A 17,113-nucleotide genomic window follows, 5' to 3' on the forward strand; every position below is an offset into this window, starting at 1 on the left:
TTTTACGTGTTAAACTACACACCCTCCAAAAATTAAGGCAATTACATCAACAAGGGCTGGTATGTGAATTGGTTAGAATAAATATTTGTCATGGTATAAATTTGCATAAAAAGGCAACTCTAATTTGCACCCCTTATCACCAATGAACAGTCATTGGGAAGAGTCGATAGCATTTGCTATCCAAATGAGGATTAGACGATGAATCAATTTGATCATTGTGCCTTCAGTAGCAATGGCAATTGTGGCAGAAGCACCCAGATTCATCAGCTTTTCTTTGGAACAATCTCTGTGAAACACTGCTGAGCAAATTTCAGGACAGTGAAGAGTCAATGAAGTTAGGGGTGTCTAAATCCAAGGATTTGTGATATAAAAGAGAGTGGGAATATTAAATGGTAGATTTTCAAACTGATTTTTTTTAATATTCTATCACAACACACATATTTAATATTTGATTAGTAATTAATAAATAGACTAACCATTGACATTGTTACTAACCATTTCCATGTTACCGTAAAATGTTGCTGACTTCTTTTGCAGCTTTTTGAAGATACCAAAAAATATTGAAGTAAATTATTAAAAAATAAATGAGCTGTATATTTAAAAAAAAATCAATATCCAAGGAAACTAGAAGCTTTTAGTTAATTTGCATTTGGTTCATGAAACGTTTAGTAAATCCATTCTGAAAAACTATCAGCTGTTTAAAATGGTCCCAACGGTCCCAACCTACCCTAGTATATTTGAAAAACAAAATTATGATCCTGTCAGTAGTTAATTAAATTAATTATAGATGCAGAGTTAGTTTAATGAGCTCACTCAATGTACAAGTGTCAACTTATTCTGCGAACAAGGCAATTATGATTGACAGATGGTGTCATTCTTGAGAGTTATATACCCCATCTACTCGAAAGGTTCACGTTCACATGCACAAGAGCGAAGATGTTGAGTCAAGTGGAAATGATATGAAAATGAAACACTATGTTGGAAGCACAAAATTATTGCATCGTACTTTATCCACTTGTGATAGTCTTGTGGGTGAGAGGAAGTCGGGGTTGGGTATATTTTGCAGAAGGGGCGACAAGTGAATGTTGATGAAATCAAAGGAAAACCTTTGGATGGAATCACAACAATTGTGTTTATCCCTTCTATTCAATGATGGAGAAATTCACTGGATTGTGACCATATGGAGAGTCCTTTACACCAGTCTACACCAATACACCATTCACTCTGGGACAGAGCTTTTCTCTCACATAAACCCTCCACCGCAGGATCCCATGGCCCCAAACCTCCGCCTGCTACAAAGATACTCAATGGTGTGACCCATAGACGAATGAACACGGAAGGAGCATTGTGGAGACCAGCCAAAGATATTATCTAATCCTCGAGACCAAGAAACACAACAATTCATCGCTTATGATTCATCTCACACCCAAAAATTATACCCAACCACCACCATCATCCTGCTCCTAGGAATCTCTGCTGAGGTAAATGTCTCAGAGATACTTGTGCTATTTATTTATTGTGCTTATATGTTACCATTCGTCCAGGGTAACCCATATTCACCAGCCTCAGACACTACTAGGGACAACACAATGGCTGAATCCCCAGAAGGGAAGATCTCTTACATGAAATACCATTTCTGAGGGATTTTCGAGACACACCAAATACCCTCCCAGCCCCCCATCCTTAGAAACATCTCAAATGTGGTCTTTCTCACACTGATTGCCAACTTGTCCACACCATCCTCCCCCGCACAGAAACCTCGAAACGGATGAGACAACCCAGAAATATATGAGTTTGCGGATGGCACTGCATTGATGATGCCATGTACACGGAGAATTGTGATCATATTCACAAACATTTCCCGGGAATGGTATACCCACTCCCGCACGTAAACAAAAGATATGAAAAGTGGAAGTTTGTGTCATTCATCTCCCCAAAGTCTTCAGCCAAGAAGAGACCCCCAAAATATTCAACCCCTTGATCTGTTGTATGTCTTTCGGGGATGTGTACAAAATCTCCTCTCTGTCGAAAATGTTGCCCAAGAAAAGTCCTTCAGAGCCTTCGGCGTCCCATATATGGATGAATTCCTTGAGGCATGAGTGACATTTGGCACAATGGATTGTGTGCGAAGTTCATACTTTGTCGTTAAAGTTGCAAAACTTTCGAGTTTGTCAATCTCACTATATAAATTTAATATTTCAAGGGGCATACAACACGTTAAATTTCAGCTAAATTCATAAGTCTTGTGGAGTAACCACGTAACATTTATGTATTGGACATACTTACGACTTAAGCCGAGAGACGGTTTAACGTAATTAGGTATCATCAAAATAATGATTTTACTAAATTCCCATTAGTTTCACACAAACAAAAAAAAAGGGAAAACTTTTGTAGAACTGTAGAAAGAAATGGGGTACCTTCATTTCCATTAAAAAAAAAAACACATTTTAAAAAAGGTATTCCATTCAAAGGTTCCCCACTACCCCTTTCAAAACTGAAATACATTCAGATGACTAACTTCCCTGTCGCATTGCTATTAATATTCCTTCCTCCATTTTAAAACCCAGCATTGCATTATGTTACATTTGATTGTTAAACGTAAATGAATTTAAAAAAAGCTTAAATAATTTGTAAAATAAATTATATAAGCTTAAATAATTGTTAAAAGTTGTAATCGGACAACTCAATTATTTTTTTATGTTCATAGTGGAATTTTCCCATGACTCTTCAAGAAATAGCTATTAATATACATTATAATGGGTCAAATTAATTAAAAACATATTAAAAATATGCGTTGTTCGAAGCTTGAGTCGTTTGAAGATAGCGCGCTTGCCCGATTAGTTACACTACATTGTGGTGCCTACAGGTAGTTTGGCTAGCACGATCAAACAAGAAGGAATCCCCATCAATTTCCTCTAGAAGGATTGAAAAGAACGCTCCTCAATAAAATCAGATTGAAAATTAAATCCATCTTATAGATTTTAGGGTAAGAACATCACATTTACCCTTAACTCGTATAGATTATGAAACTCATGCCGATAAATTTATTGAAATGGCCTTAGCATGAGAATGCTCGGTTTATATCACTCTTGAACATTTTTTTCTCCAACAAATTCTAATCCAATAATGTTGAGCACCAGAATCGAGGCTGGAAACGTGAAAAATAGCCCTATTAAAAGGGGATGGAGCTGGGAATTTATTGAAAAGACACACGCTCATGTTCCACCGTTTCAATTGAATCCCATGGAAGCGTAAATGGGAGAAGACAAGGAAGAGACAAAGTTACCAAGATGATGGGAAGGATGGATATAAAGTTGATGGGAGTTTATCTGTGAATTCGGTGTTCTTAGTCTCATGCCGTGATTCACGTGCCTTATTTAACAATTATCACTTTGTCATTAAAATGGGAGTTGGGTGGGTGCTTTTGGATCTCATCGCGTGCTTATTGTATTATGACATGGAATATTGTTTGCAAACCCCCTGCCTCTTGGGAATCGCATAAATACTAACACAATGTCTCATTTCTCTCAACAACCATTGTTGTCAAAGTGGCACATGAACTTTCTTCTTCCGCAAAGGACCTACTTCAAGCAAACATCCATTCACTACTACAACACTCAGAAAAAGGTGACAAGGGTGCAGGAGTTTAAAATAAATATTTTACCATCTAAGCTCATAACAATGTAAGTCTATTTGAGTGTAACATCTACCCTTTATTAATGCATTTTTAACACACACACAGGGGTTAAAAATAAAACTACACTTTGTTAAAACTAAGCTCGAAATTTGGATATTTTTTCTCAGAAACTTCTGAATTCAAATTTCAATTAATTTTCAATCAAATAAGATGTAAGTTCTAAAAAGAAGAATTGATGTTATTCCATTCTAAGCACACTTACCAATGGAATAGTGCCCTTGTAATAATCCTCTTTCAGAATTTTCTAAACGCCAAGACCTCTACTCTACTCATTGTAATTTTTATATTCAACGAAATTTAAGTGTTTTCGGTTAAGAATTTAGTGTTAAAATAAACACAGATTTGTGTATATTTAACACCTGAATTTGTTTCAACTCATAATCCTTGGGAAAAACGAGCAAGAAGGCATAAAAGGGTATGAGAATAAGAAATGTCCATACGTAGAGTTTGGGTAAGAAAAATATTTCACATGTGAAGAGGCATAAATCTTGAAACAATTGATGGAAGGATATCGGGTTGGGATAGTGTTCGGGAATTCCAAAGAAAGAGGGTTTGAGTGAAATTTCCAAGGATAAATTGTATAATTTCGCCACTTTGACAATCATCACCCTTGACGAGGATTCCTTGTGAAGATTTGTTTGCCTAAGTGGGGTTTCTAGCCATTTCTATTCATCCATTCCTCTTGAGAGGACAAGGAGCCGGCATTAAATTATTTAACAACGAGAGAGAGAGAGAGAAAGAGAGAGAGAGAAGAAGAAGAAAACAGCCTTAGTTGGTAAGAATTTTCTTATGAATCCCTTATACCCTGCTCCACAACCATTGAGACAACTTGTTTACCATTTCAAAAGGACGGTAAATTTTGTAATTTCTTATGTTAGCATATCATTATCCACTCATGGTAAATAATTGTGTATAGTTTGTGCGAGCAATGGGCAGAATGGCTAAAATGTCCATGGTATGCTCGAGAATGAGTATATTGTGTAATGTATTTCATTGTTTATGCAAAATACCCAGTTCCTACAACTAACAACGAGAAAAGGACTGAGGAAAGGGTTCAATCGATTGGAAGTGTTTATTTTTGGATTACTCAACCATTCATTCAATCCATCATCTATCAATGGAGATATCAACTCAATGAAAGTCCTCTAAGGCTTCATTAAATTTACAAAATTTCCGGAAATGTGGACTTACGTAAAATTTTACAAAAGAGATGATTTTGATAGAAAGCAAACTGCTCTACGATTCTATTTCCTAAACTCTGCAATACAATATTTAAAACGGTTCCGAACATGATTTTAGATAAATTTTTAGACAAGCTAATACAGCTAATGTTCTATGTTTAAACAAACACTAAAATAATGATAGTTATCTGCAGTTGCAGGACTTATGTATTTAATTTTTAAAAAGTTCTAAATAAAAATAACGCTTAAATGTTTTTTTTTTAATATGTGATATTCCTAATATAGCACTGGTTCGATTTGGTTTTCAATTTTTAATGGTTTTCTATATTTTTTAAGGTTTCTCTTATACACAATATGAGTATGAGTTGTACGAGCGAAAAAACTTCAATCAATATAAAATTAATTAAATTGAAAAAGTTTAAAAAGATAACTATCATGGATTATCATTCTCTACTTCGTAAAAAAAATTTATTTTTATTATTATTAAATTAACAATAATATTAATACTAATTCAAATACTGCCTTTTGTGGTGACGAACAAACTTTTTTATTAGGATTTAATTATACACTGATTTTTTTGACAATAAAATATTTTAATCAAGTGAATTCAGTTCAATAATAGCTTTCAAATACACTAAAGCCTATGGAAACTCCATAATAAAAACAAGTCGTCTATTTTGGTCTAATGATTTGCCTGTTGTAAAGTGAATTACTCTTTGTGGATTAATTATTATTTTATTATTTTTAATTAATTAATTACGTAATTAATATTTTACTTTTAGAAATATTTTTATAACAAAATTTAGGCATGGCAGAAAGCGATAATATCCTGAAATTGCTTTTACCACTTAAATCATTATTTTTCAATATGTGGAACTATGTTAATTTCATGGATTTTCGGTTGTTCACTGTTAACTTTTACAAAGACAAATTAAATTTACTTTTATAATGAAAGCAAAAACTTTATTTAAGAAAAATTTAATAATTTTAAACCTAATTGAAGATAGTTCGTCGAGTTTCTTCATACTAGGCGGCAACTGAATATTGAGGCTTCTCTATTTTAAAGTACTTTTCGTAATTCGTAATTCGTAGTTGTTTCAATTAGTACCTACACAGTTCTTAGTTGTAGTACTCATCATATTGTGTATCGTTGTACGTAAATTTTCTTAAGCTAAACAGGTATTGAATTTTGCTTTAATTCCTATGAAGTTTATTTAAAAAAAAAACTTCTCTAAAGTGGATTTTATTAAACAACTTTAGATTTTTCAAAAAAAAAATACTTATGTATAGATTAGATTATACATGTATTAAAAGTAAGTTTTAACTTAATACATATAACCTTTAAAAGCAAATTAAATTTGAATGAATTGTTGTAAGTTTTCTGCAAAGCTTTCAACTGCAGCAGATTTTGGCAGTCCTTTCCAGATCATTGGATTCGACCTTTTGAAACCTCAGTGGACCAACAAAGGGAAACTAGGACGAGGTGACTATTGAATTAAAATCAGGTGCAAAAATAGTCACTTCCCACAAGTGAGAGATGCAAGTGTTAAATGTTTGTATATTTATGTTGTGCATCCCATTCTTGTGCATCCCGGAGTTCCTGCAGCAACGCATCGTCCCATGAACTACCAAAGTGTCCTGACAACACAAATATTCTCCTCGTTTTTATCGAGTACCTTGGCTACAAAAATAAATATCATTGCATCCCACCAAAGAGTACACACAGTTGTTGGTTTGGTACAAAAAGTGATTCTAACAATTGTGTGGTGTATGCTTTTTTGCTGGCTCTCGGAAAAACATGCAGCAGAGGCTTCAGGGGGGAAATTTTCCATGGAAAATTGTTTGCTAGAGGTACAGGCAAAAGTGCTGTGACTGCAAGATCGATAAGTGAGATACACTTTAGCACCAAACATATAAAATTTCCACATCTCACCCGAACTATCGCCCAATGAAAGTGGGGTATAAAATAGCACCATAGAGACATCTTCTAGCGTTACCACAAAATTTTCACCGTGAAAACATTCGACGACGTGTAGCAATTCCGGTATGTCTGCATGTTAGGAAAGAACTTTTCTCATGGTTCAGGACGTGTGCAAATGTGACTCTAGCTTCCCATCAACACACTCATATCGTTTTTCTTTCCAGCACAATCATCAGTTTAGACCAGGAAGTGGATTTGAGGGTGAATGAAAAGTTCAGGTATATATTGCACTAATTCAATCGAAAAATCAATGAGAGCATGCACCAAAATTTTCGCGCCAACAGAACAACAAATACGAGAAAGTAAACCCAAAGTTTGATTACTACGAAGGACGTAATTTTCTAATCCAATTACCCTGGTTTATTTTCCAGTTTGAGAACTTTCAAAAAGTATTTTAGAAACTCACGTACAAATTCTAAATATGTACTTAAAAGCTCAAAAGCTCTTCATGATAGATTTCAATGAGAATTAAAATCTTTTTGACGTCATCATTTCAATTCAGTTCAAAGTCAGTTCTTCTATAATGTTGTAACGGTCATAATTTTAAAATTCAGGAGCTAATTGTCCTTACTAGAACGGAATCAAGAGCAGAGCATTTATAAGGAAAGCGAGACAATCTTGGTAGAGCCATGGAAGGGTGAGAATCAGACTTCGAGTTCTGGACCTCAGGAAGTAGATTTAGTCGTCTCAGGGCACGAGACGTAACGTAATATACCGTGCTGTAACGTTTTTTTAATAACGAAAACCAACTTTATGGAGTTAACTCCCTGTAGCTCTCATAGATGTCATGGTTGTATAGACTCCGGTGGGCTAGTTATCTATTTCACAAGAATGTGACCGACCCAGCTTGAATTCTATGCTTCAAGGAAATGATACCGAGCCAACCTCCGATAAACCGACGACGTGGTCTAGGTCGCCAGCTCACTATTAGTGAAAAATTTGAAAACATTATCGGATAACAGGCTTCAGTTACGACGGGTCCTGAACTAAGTCAAGAAAGACAACAACTGATTGTAGCGCCGATTAAGGAAATTTCATGCAGACATAGTGTTAGAGTCGCGTAGTAAAATAAACAATAAAATATTTTTTACACATTTTACTGCTCGAACTCAAAGACATAATCCGCTTTTTTCAACTTGTTACAGGGCTATTGATCAAACTATAAAGGTTAGTACTTTAAGTGATATCCCTTTACATGACCTTTCTTGTGTACATTTACTTTATTTATTTTTATTTAATTTGATTTTTTAGTAAAAATATTTAATAGAATATAGTTGTATTTTCGTCATTTGATGCAAAATGGTTAATACTAAAGCTAGTTATTATCCCCTTAGTTCCACCCACTGATCCAATCAGTAAATGGGGAATGGCTAACATGGCAAAATCTGCAAAGTATTGTCAGGGGTATTAACATAATTTGTAGATTTACAACGATTTATATTTATTCACTAATGTGGAATACCGCAATACGGCACTTTAAATTTACAAATAAACTATGTTTATTGCTGCTCGTTTCTCTTAAATTGATGTGTGAAAGTTTTCCGATCAAACTTCTCTATAAGAAATTGATTCCTTTTTTTCTTGGTCTATAATTCGTTTACTGAGCAGATTTATACAAGAAGCTTGTCATTTTATTTATTTCATCCAGTGTTCTTGGTAAAAAGCATCTCTTAATAAATGAATAAAAAAAGCCGCAAGAAAATTTTCTTAGAGGAAGCAATAAAGTTCCCATTAGAGTGGAAATGTGTGGCATAAAAAGCGTAGAATGGAGTACATAAAAACACTTAAATATTTAACAGTTTACTGCTCTATTAAGTTAGGAAAGCTCCTCATTATAGAGTTATGAGATGACGTATAAAATGAGAATTAGAAAATTAGCCTGCAAACTTATAATGAAAATATTAAAACTTTTATCAGATTGAGTATAAAATTCAAAAATTGAAAAAAGGGGTTTTAATCTCCGTACAATAAACCAATTTAAAATTTACTACACTCTTCTAGCATGTTTTATGAAATTAAATTGAAAACTTTAATATTTTCTGGTCCACAGAGGAAACTAATGGCAGAGAAAATTGAGCCAATGTTGGTTAAAAATATGATAAAAGCTTTCATTGACAAATCCGGTGATTGTTAATATGTTATATGAACAGAAAGGCCAGAAATATCTATGCGTTATCTATAATGTACATTTTTTCAACATAGTGTAGCTGAAAAAATTCAATCGGTTTCTCTGTCATTTGTCAAAAAGCTCCATGTTATCGCATTCCCTATTAATAAACATTATAATATTTTTAAATACAGTTAGCGGGAATTAATAGAAGAATGCATAATACGTATTAAAAAATCATACTCCTATTATTTTTTTTAATTAGTCTGCTGCTTTTTCGCTGTTAATTCATCTAACAAAAATATTTAATATGAAAATTAACGTGAATAATAAATATGTTTCGCTGCATAAATTGTATAAATAGAGCAATTTATACTGTTTTATTTTCACGATAAAAATATTGTACAAATACATAATTTTTCAATCTTGATTATCACTATAAAGTTACATAAAAAAATGCATTTAAGCAAAATATGGGAAAGGTCGGAAGAATATCTAACTGACAACAACTCTTCCCAAAAGACAAAAAATATAACATGTTTTCTTTAATCCTACCTTTGCCTATAAAGAGAAGTGTTTAACGGGTTATATCTAGCAAAATGTCTAAAATTAGAGTTTCTTGTGATTTTTTGTGACTTTGAATCAATCAATCAATATAACATTTGCAGGAGTACATATGCCTTGAGGAACACAAAAATGTTTTTTTTTTAATTTCAATTTAGAATGGCGACGCAGCAATAGAAAAAACTAAAGTAATTTTCATCTGATTGACTTCAAATTTTCAGGGCAGCAGCTTAGATAGATTCTCCATAAGAGTACTTAGAAAATAAAAAATAGAACACAAAATCAAATTTGAAAGTTTTCTTTTTCAATTTCAAGAAATTTGTTATGACCATTGCTCCCATTATATTTAGATAATTTTTATTCACAGTGTGCAAATGAGCAATAAAAAAAATTGGTTTATAATTTAAAAAGTAAAGATATTTCCATCTTTGATTCTAATTGCTAATTGAATACGCATATGCATCTTCCTTATTAAAATAGACTATTTTTGCTCTGAGCTTATAAATTAATATAAATTAGATCCAATAATAAAAAGATATAGGCTTTTTACTAACCAAAATTTATTATTCTATTACTCATTCTTTTTTTTTGCTGTTTTATTTCTGTTGAACTGCCTTAAACATCATGAAGATACAGAGCCTCGGAAAGACTTCTTCACCCTCTTTTTTCCACTTCAAGAAAATATACTCTTTAGAAAAACCTTCCATATATTGGTGACATTATTTGAAATCACGGATTCTGTTGCACAACTAAATGGTTGAAGAGTTGGAAAACTTTTTTAATTTACTACACATACGTTCAGGGATTTGTCTGTAGGACACAAAACAAAGTTGGAGGAGAGATTTCTTCCACATTTCCTTCTCACCAAAGAGTCGAGATAGACTTCTATCTTGTTATTAAATAGTAATCCTTTTTAATATTAAAAAAAAAGTAAGAAGAAAGAAATGGATGGGGATCTAACTAAAAGGATGTTCAAGGAGGTGAACGATGAAGCAGAAGAAAAAAGATGCAAAGAAATTGTGAAAAGAAGTTGAGGAATTACATGAAGATTGTATTTTTTGAGCTCTATCATTTTCCCATTTGCCAGAGTAAAAGAGGATTTGAAGAAAAACACACCCCGAAGAGAACTTTTAGAAAGAATTTTCTCCTCACATAGCTCTCTTCCATGGAAATCTTTTCCGCCCATAGAGAATGTTATCCCTTTCTGCAGCCAAGTATTATACATTTTATTCACATTAATCAAGTTTCTGTGTACGATATTCAAGCCCCTTGTTTAAAACACTGTGCTATTTTATAATTCTCCAAGAATTCTGCTTCTCTTCCTCGCTCAATTCTTTCATGACTGCTCGAACTTCATTGAGATAGTATTATATACATTCCATCTATTTTCCGATATCCCGAAATTGCCGTTCTCAGTCCCTACGCAATCTTATTGCATGCATGACAGTTGCGACAAAACGGTTATAGGTAGTGACTTAAGATCTTCGGGAACAATAAATCGACTTAAGACGAATTAAGAACTACACCTGCGGTCTACATATTAGAAAATCAGACGCAATTATAAATACATAAACACCATAAACGCTAAAGACGTTAAATTGTTCATCCTATCGGAATGACTAAAGTCAATGACTCTAAAGACCTAACTCATCACGAAGAATTTATTATTATTCATTTGACCGATTTTGGAATCTGTGACAAATCCGTACCAGTTTCCAGTAGTACCTGTACCAATATGATACGATATTTTAACCCAGTAAAGTTAATTAATTAACTTTACTGGGTTAACTTTATTAGGTTACTAATTAATTACTTTACTAATTTTAATTAAAAATTTATGTTTTTCCATTTATACGGAAAAAGGTTTGGAATATATTCGATTTTTTTAGCACAACGATTCATGAGTCTTGGACCATTAAATAACTTATTCATCAGATGTGGCTACTTCGAGCATTGTGCAATGTTTATGACGCTTTTGTCATACCTTTTTACAATTAACAGAAAACAATCCCTCTTTATGAAAAAAAAACCTAAAACATCGTGTTTGCGTATAAAACAAAAAAAGAAAATGGAAAAAGGGGGACAGTAAAATAATCAATTCCTTTACCTTCAAAGTCAGAACAGAGTGTTGTGTTTAAAATCCAAAATGCTGAATGGTAGAATAATTTATGTAATTTCCAGCACCGGTCCTGTATACAATATCCGCAATCTGTAAAGGAGAAAGACAACTATTATTCTTACTCTAGGATTTAGTTAGTACGGTATCGAAATACAAAATGTGGCTTCGGGGTATTACATGGGCAAATCCTCTCAAATTTTCACCCATTTCGCGTAAATCCGCGACACCAATCCATCCCACAGGAGTGTCATAATAAATTATGGACATTTTCGTTGAAACTGAGCATATGTTTTACAGTGGATTGTGCCAATTAAACACACAGTGTCTCCCATGTGCAAATCACTATTCACTGATATTTGAGGCTATTCTCCGTAACCCTATCGGATTGGAACCAGATGACACGGAATAGTGACAGGAAGTTGGACAGAAAATCAATTCCATTTGGCCTCTTTTTATGCATCACCGAATAAAAGTCACCTGGCAAACGTTTGGACACGAAATCTTTTTTCAAGAGTCCAGTAGTGGAGGGATCATCATTGAGTATTTGCAGAGCTAATTTTTCCAGCACAATTTTCAAAAAATATAATTAAATTTTACTTGAAGTTTTGCAAAGCAACTTCCTTTAAATCAAATTAAATAATTAGAAAACAAAAAAATGAATATGTATTTCAGTTTCTAAACCGCATGGTACTGTGGGCAACTGGAATGTCTAGTTGGGAGCAAATTGGCGGTGAAAATACAAGTAGATGAGGCGAAAATGTGAACAGTAGCGAAGCTGTTTGAGAAATATGGAATCATGATGCTATTCCAATTAAAAATGAACATGTTTTTCTGCATTTTACTATTTTCAAGTGATTCTGTATAAATCGACTTTTCTTTGTGTTGGTTCCTGTCATGACTGTTTGGTGGTTCTTAGAACACGGCGAGGAATGTTCCTCTTTCACTGGAATAGTACCCCATCAGACATTTCCAATTGTGATTTTCAATTTGATTTGGAATTTTTCAAAATTAACCTATAATTTATATTCTATATTGGTCAGAGATTTTCACAAAAGAAAATCCTTTGTGTTCATGAAAACAATGAACGATTTGATTAGAAAGCCAACTTTTCCTCAAGACCCAATACTTCTACTTCTTGTAAATTAATCTAGGAACTGATTTTCCGAACCAGATCCTAAATCAACTTCTAAATTGAGAAAGTATATATTAAGCTTGCTTACTCGACCTTAGAATCCCTTATGCCTTTAATTCGAGTATCAGGCAGACATGCAAATTTACTATTGATTGTCTGTAGCACCTTCCTTAAGGCCATTCACGTTCCATCAAGGGGCAATAGAGGGTGAGTCCGGGCAAGCAACACTTTAGTCTTGTTGGAAAATGGATGAGAAATGCCCGTGGGGCAAAATGTAATGTGAATGATGTGCCCTTCGGAAGTGCTGTGAGTACCAACAGATGGCCACTTGGACGGCCGTGTGACTCAACTTTGAAGACGGCTCTTGTGCGTTGCGCACACCTCCGGCATTATTAATTCCACGCTGAGTCAGCGGGTGGTATCGAGGAGGGGAATACTGAAAATGAGATTGGATATGACTAAAAGACCCCTCAGACAATAGACATCTCCATTTGAGACACTTTTATTCACCGGCAGAATTACAATTAAGCCGAATAGAGTTACTTTGGTTGGAAATGCTTCTGCTGCATCCTCATCACTGAGCTTTTCGTCGCACTCGACGATTTCGCACAAGCTCATCTTCTAAAGGAAAAGTGGGATGGAGCAAAGGATGGAGTGTGAGAGATTGAAGGAGGAAGTGAATGATACCTTTTCAAGATGCACATCAACACATGGTGTTGGGAAACGGAAAGCTCGGGAAAAAGGGGACGGTAAATGCAAGGATGAAATATCTGCAGTAAGAGAGATTCCATTGAATGTTTTTCGACCTCCCCAAAACTTGTAAAAGAGAAAATGGGATTGAAATCTTATTTCGTGTATGTTTCTTGATCTCATTGTTTTCCGGGCATTCGGAAGAAACGGAAGAATATACGATTACCAAGGCTGAGAAATTTTTGCACTAAATCACAGAAAGGAATAAACCTTCTTCACGTTCTCATGCACCAACTATTAGATTTCCTCATCCAGAAAACATCGGGATATAATATTCTTAGAATCCTCTCAATCAATTCCCATCACAACTATTTAACTGTACAATCTCTCTCTTCGATCTCCCCTAGTTTTTACTACCAAATTCCTATATCTCAGCTATTGCAATCAGCATGAAAAATTAAACTAGTCGGAAAATCTTCTAAAAACTTGAGGAAAATGATTTAGCTCCCCTTGACAACAAAAGCATGCACAATGGGTGCAATGATGGGTTTAATAGTCAAGCGCTCACTCTATGCCGCAAGTTTCACAGGTTCAAATCTCTTTCAAATCAACAGAAATTAAGTGATATTAGGGTGTTGGAATCACATATAAAGATTTTTACGTTAACTGCATGGTAACAAAGACTGTCCTGGATAATATTAGCTAATGGGGGAGGGGGTCGTTCAGCCATAAGACTTAGCCATATGACTTAACTGTTATAATTCCTTATCAGTCAAGATATTTTGGAAAATATAACTTAGGATTGGATTATTAAGAACGAATGACCTATTAGATTCTGAAAAAGCAATAAAATTGGTTGCCATTTATGATTCTGAGACCTATGGGAACTGGGCTAAACCTCTAGTCTGAAGACCGCTTAACACTAAGTTAATTAAGTCTTTATAAAACTCCTTAATTAAGTAGTTCCGGCCACGTACTTTTTAAGAATTTATTGTTCCATATTCCTCACATTTTTTTTAATTTCTCAAAGAAAAATTTTTACAAAATTACTTTTGTCTAATTGGCAAATATTTCAAAAAATATGAATGCTCATCTTAAATTTCTTTCTTCTTAAATAAAAGAACTCGATTTGATGTTGTGAAAAAAAGTAGGTCTAAGAAGTTTAATTTAGAGTACCAGTCGTCTTCGAAAACGTTTTTGAATACGATTTTGAATGGATTTTTGTGAATCACACTTAACACAAGTCAAAACAAACTTATCACTGTTTTTCCAGACATCAGAGAGAGGAAGAGTAGTATGAGAGTCCAGGAGTTAAACTGTGAAATGTGAAAGTTATGCCCAAGAGAAAAGGGGTTTACCGAGGGAAGGCATCTTTTGTCCAGTGAGAAATCAATCCGGTTTTTCCCAGTTTTTCCGGAGCCGGGTGGGAAAAATCTGCTGTGTTTGTTGATTTTTCACCATTGTATAACCTTTTAGAGGCGCCATACGAAAGAATCCAAAGAGAGGCGGGAAAATGGAAAATAGGCGACCGGAGACGATTCTCGTGGGCAATAAATCACGCCATTATTGTTAGTGTTTCATTGATGTCGTGCTGCTTGAATGACTTTCATTCTTTATTTTTATTTGACAGTTGAATGGTACCATTTTCCGGATTTTTTCCCGCCAATCTCTACCCCCCCACCCCTCCAAAATGCTCCATTTGAAAGTGAAGTATGCGAAGGATGGCTGAAGAATACACAAAACCCCGTGAAAATACGAAGAATTGCTACAACTTTTCATTTTTTATATGTCATTACTGTTTCTGTAAATAGTAGGAAATCACTTTTATATTTCTATATTCCCTTTTTGGGGCGCCCTCCTACATTCTTGTTGAAGCTTCATCAGCAAACAACTAACTAATGAACCCGCAATGGTGACCCACAATTTCCAACATTTTCCATGAAAATTAATCCGAAAACCAAGAGGATTTATCAATTTCATGTAAAAATCAACAATATATACTTTACAAAAGTCCAAATATTATCGCTAATTGCATTTTCCACCAAAATGGGTTAAAAGAGCATATCATATTTTCAGATTTTCATACATAAATTCATAAACCGGAAATACCAAATTCCAGCTTAAAATTCTATAAATTCAAAATTTAAAATCATCCTCCTAATTAGACAATAAAAATTGAGAGAAGCTTAATTGAGACATTAAAATAAATCCAAAATACGTCATTCGCAGAGTTAAATCAAAACTTATTAGCGAGATTATCATTTATAATATGGGAATTTAACATTTTTCCAGAATGAAAAAAGCATTATTGTATTGACAAATGCAAAATATTTTCCTTCAATTGAATAATTAAATTTGCATTCATAATTTGAATTTTGGTGAAAAAAATGCAAAAATATCATTTTCTGGAACTATTTTAAATTATTGACATTAACTCAATAATTTCACCAGAATATTTATATTTGAATTTTTGCTGTTATACCACAATTCATTTTTCTCCATAAATATTTCATTTGAATTACTCCCTAATGCAGTTCACACTGAATATCTGCATATGAAATTCTTTTATTCTCACTCCCACACAACTCAAAAAAAAAATTTAAACTCCAGAGAAAAAAAATAAATAGAGCTTAAAAACAATTTATAAAGTATTAAAAACAAGAAAACAAGATACATAAAACATTCTTTCAATTTTCAAAGTAGAAATTTGTTTTTCCTAAAATGAAATATCAAATTACTCTTCACGAGAGTAAAAATTAACAAAAAAAAAAAACTGAAAATGTTAATGAAGAGAGATGTTCTGTAACTTTCACTGCACCAGATTAAAAGAAATTTTACGCATTATTTTCAAAATTTTTATTAGACCCTTTGATATACTTAAAAAAATAACAACTAATCTCGAAAAACTTCACAAATACCCTAAAATCTAGGGGAAAGTGGCCTGTCTTTGAATGCAGCAGCCTTTGAATATTTCAATTTCTTCCTTTACTCCCCGAAACAAAAATTCGATTTTTTTTTCTATTAACTATTTTTTTATTAACTTCGATTAATCAATAGAATTTTTGTTTCGGGATATAAGGATAAAATTGAAACATTCAAAGACTGTCACGTTCAAAAGCAGGCCACTTTCCCCTATACTGAAATCGAAAAACGTAATTTTAATGTCAAAAAGAGATTTTGAGAAAAAGTTTCTATGTATACTCGACTTCAGCATTGCAATATCAAATAAACGATAATAAATAGTTTGACATCTATCTGTCATTGAGATCACAATAGAATTTGACATAGAGCGTTTCAATCTTCAATGAGAAAATTGTTTCATTAAATCCCAATGCATATAATTTAAATACACCATATATCAAATTATCCTTGGCTATAAATCTGCAACAATCAGATTACACTTATTGGCTTCAAATACCTTAACATTTAAACACAAATTCCCATAAATTCAATAAAAGTAGCACAAATATTTAAATTATAAAAATTAATCGGTTTCAACTTAGTATTTTCAGCCATATGCCATTTTCAGAGTTTATCTTCCTCTTTTTTTGTACTTTGACCACAAATTCATTTCACAGTCAAATAAACTTGCGGTGTATTAAAAATTTTTCAACAAAATAAATTAATATTAAATTGCTGTTT

At 33.4% G+C, this 17,113-nt stretch overlaps 1 protein-coding gene across 1 annotated transcript in view; it reads right to left on the reverse strand.

Annotated features, from left to right (window-relative positions):
• LOC129798789 (connectin-like) overlaps nt 1-17,113 on the reverse strand; it is a 129,476-nt gene that overhangs the window by 52,771 nt on the left and 59,592 nt on the right. Inside the window, exon 2 of the mRNA XM_055842137.1 lies at nt 11,638-11,739. The gene's annotated coding sequence lies outside the window, so the exon portion shown is untranslated. The remainder of the gene's footprint in view (nt 1-11,637; nt 11,740-17,113) is intronic.

The sequence above is a fragment of the Phlebotomus papatasi genome, chromosome 1 (assembly GCF_024763615.1).
Source record: "Phlebotomus papatasi isolate M1 chromosome 1, Ppap_2.1, whole genome shotgun sequence".
In the NCBI taxonomy this organism is placed as follows: domain Eukaryota; kingdom Metazoa; phylum Arthropoda; class Insecta; order Diptera; family Psychodidae; genus Phlebotomus; species Phlebotomus papatasi.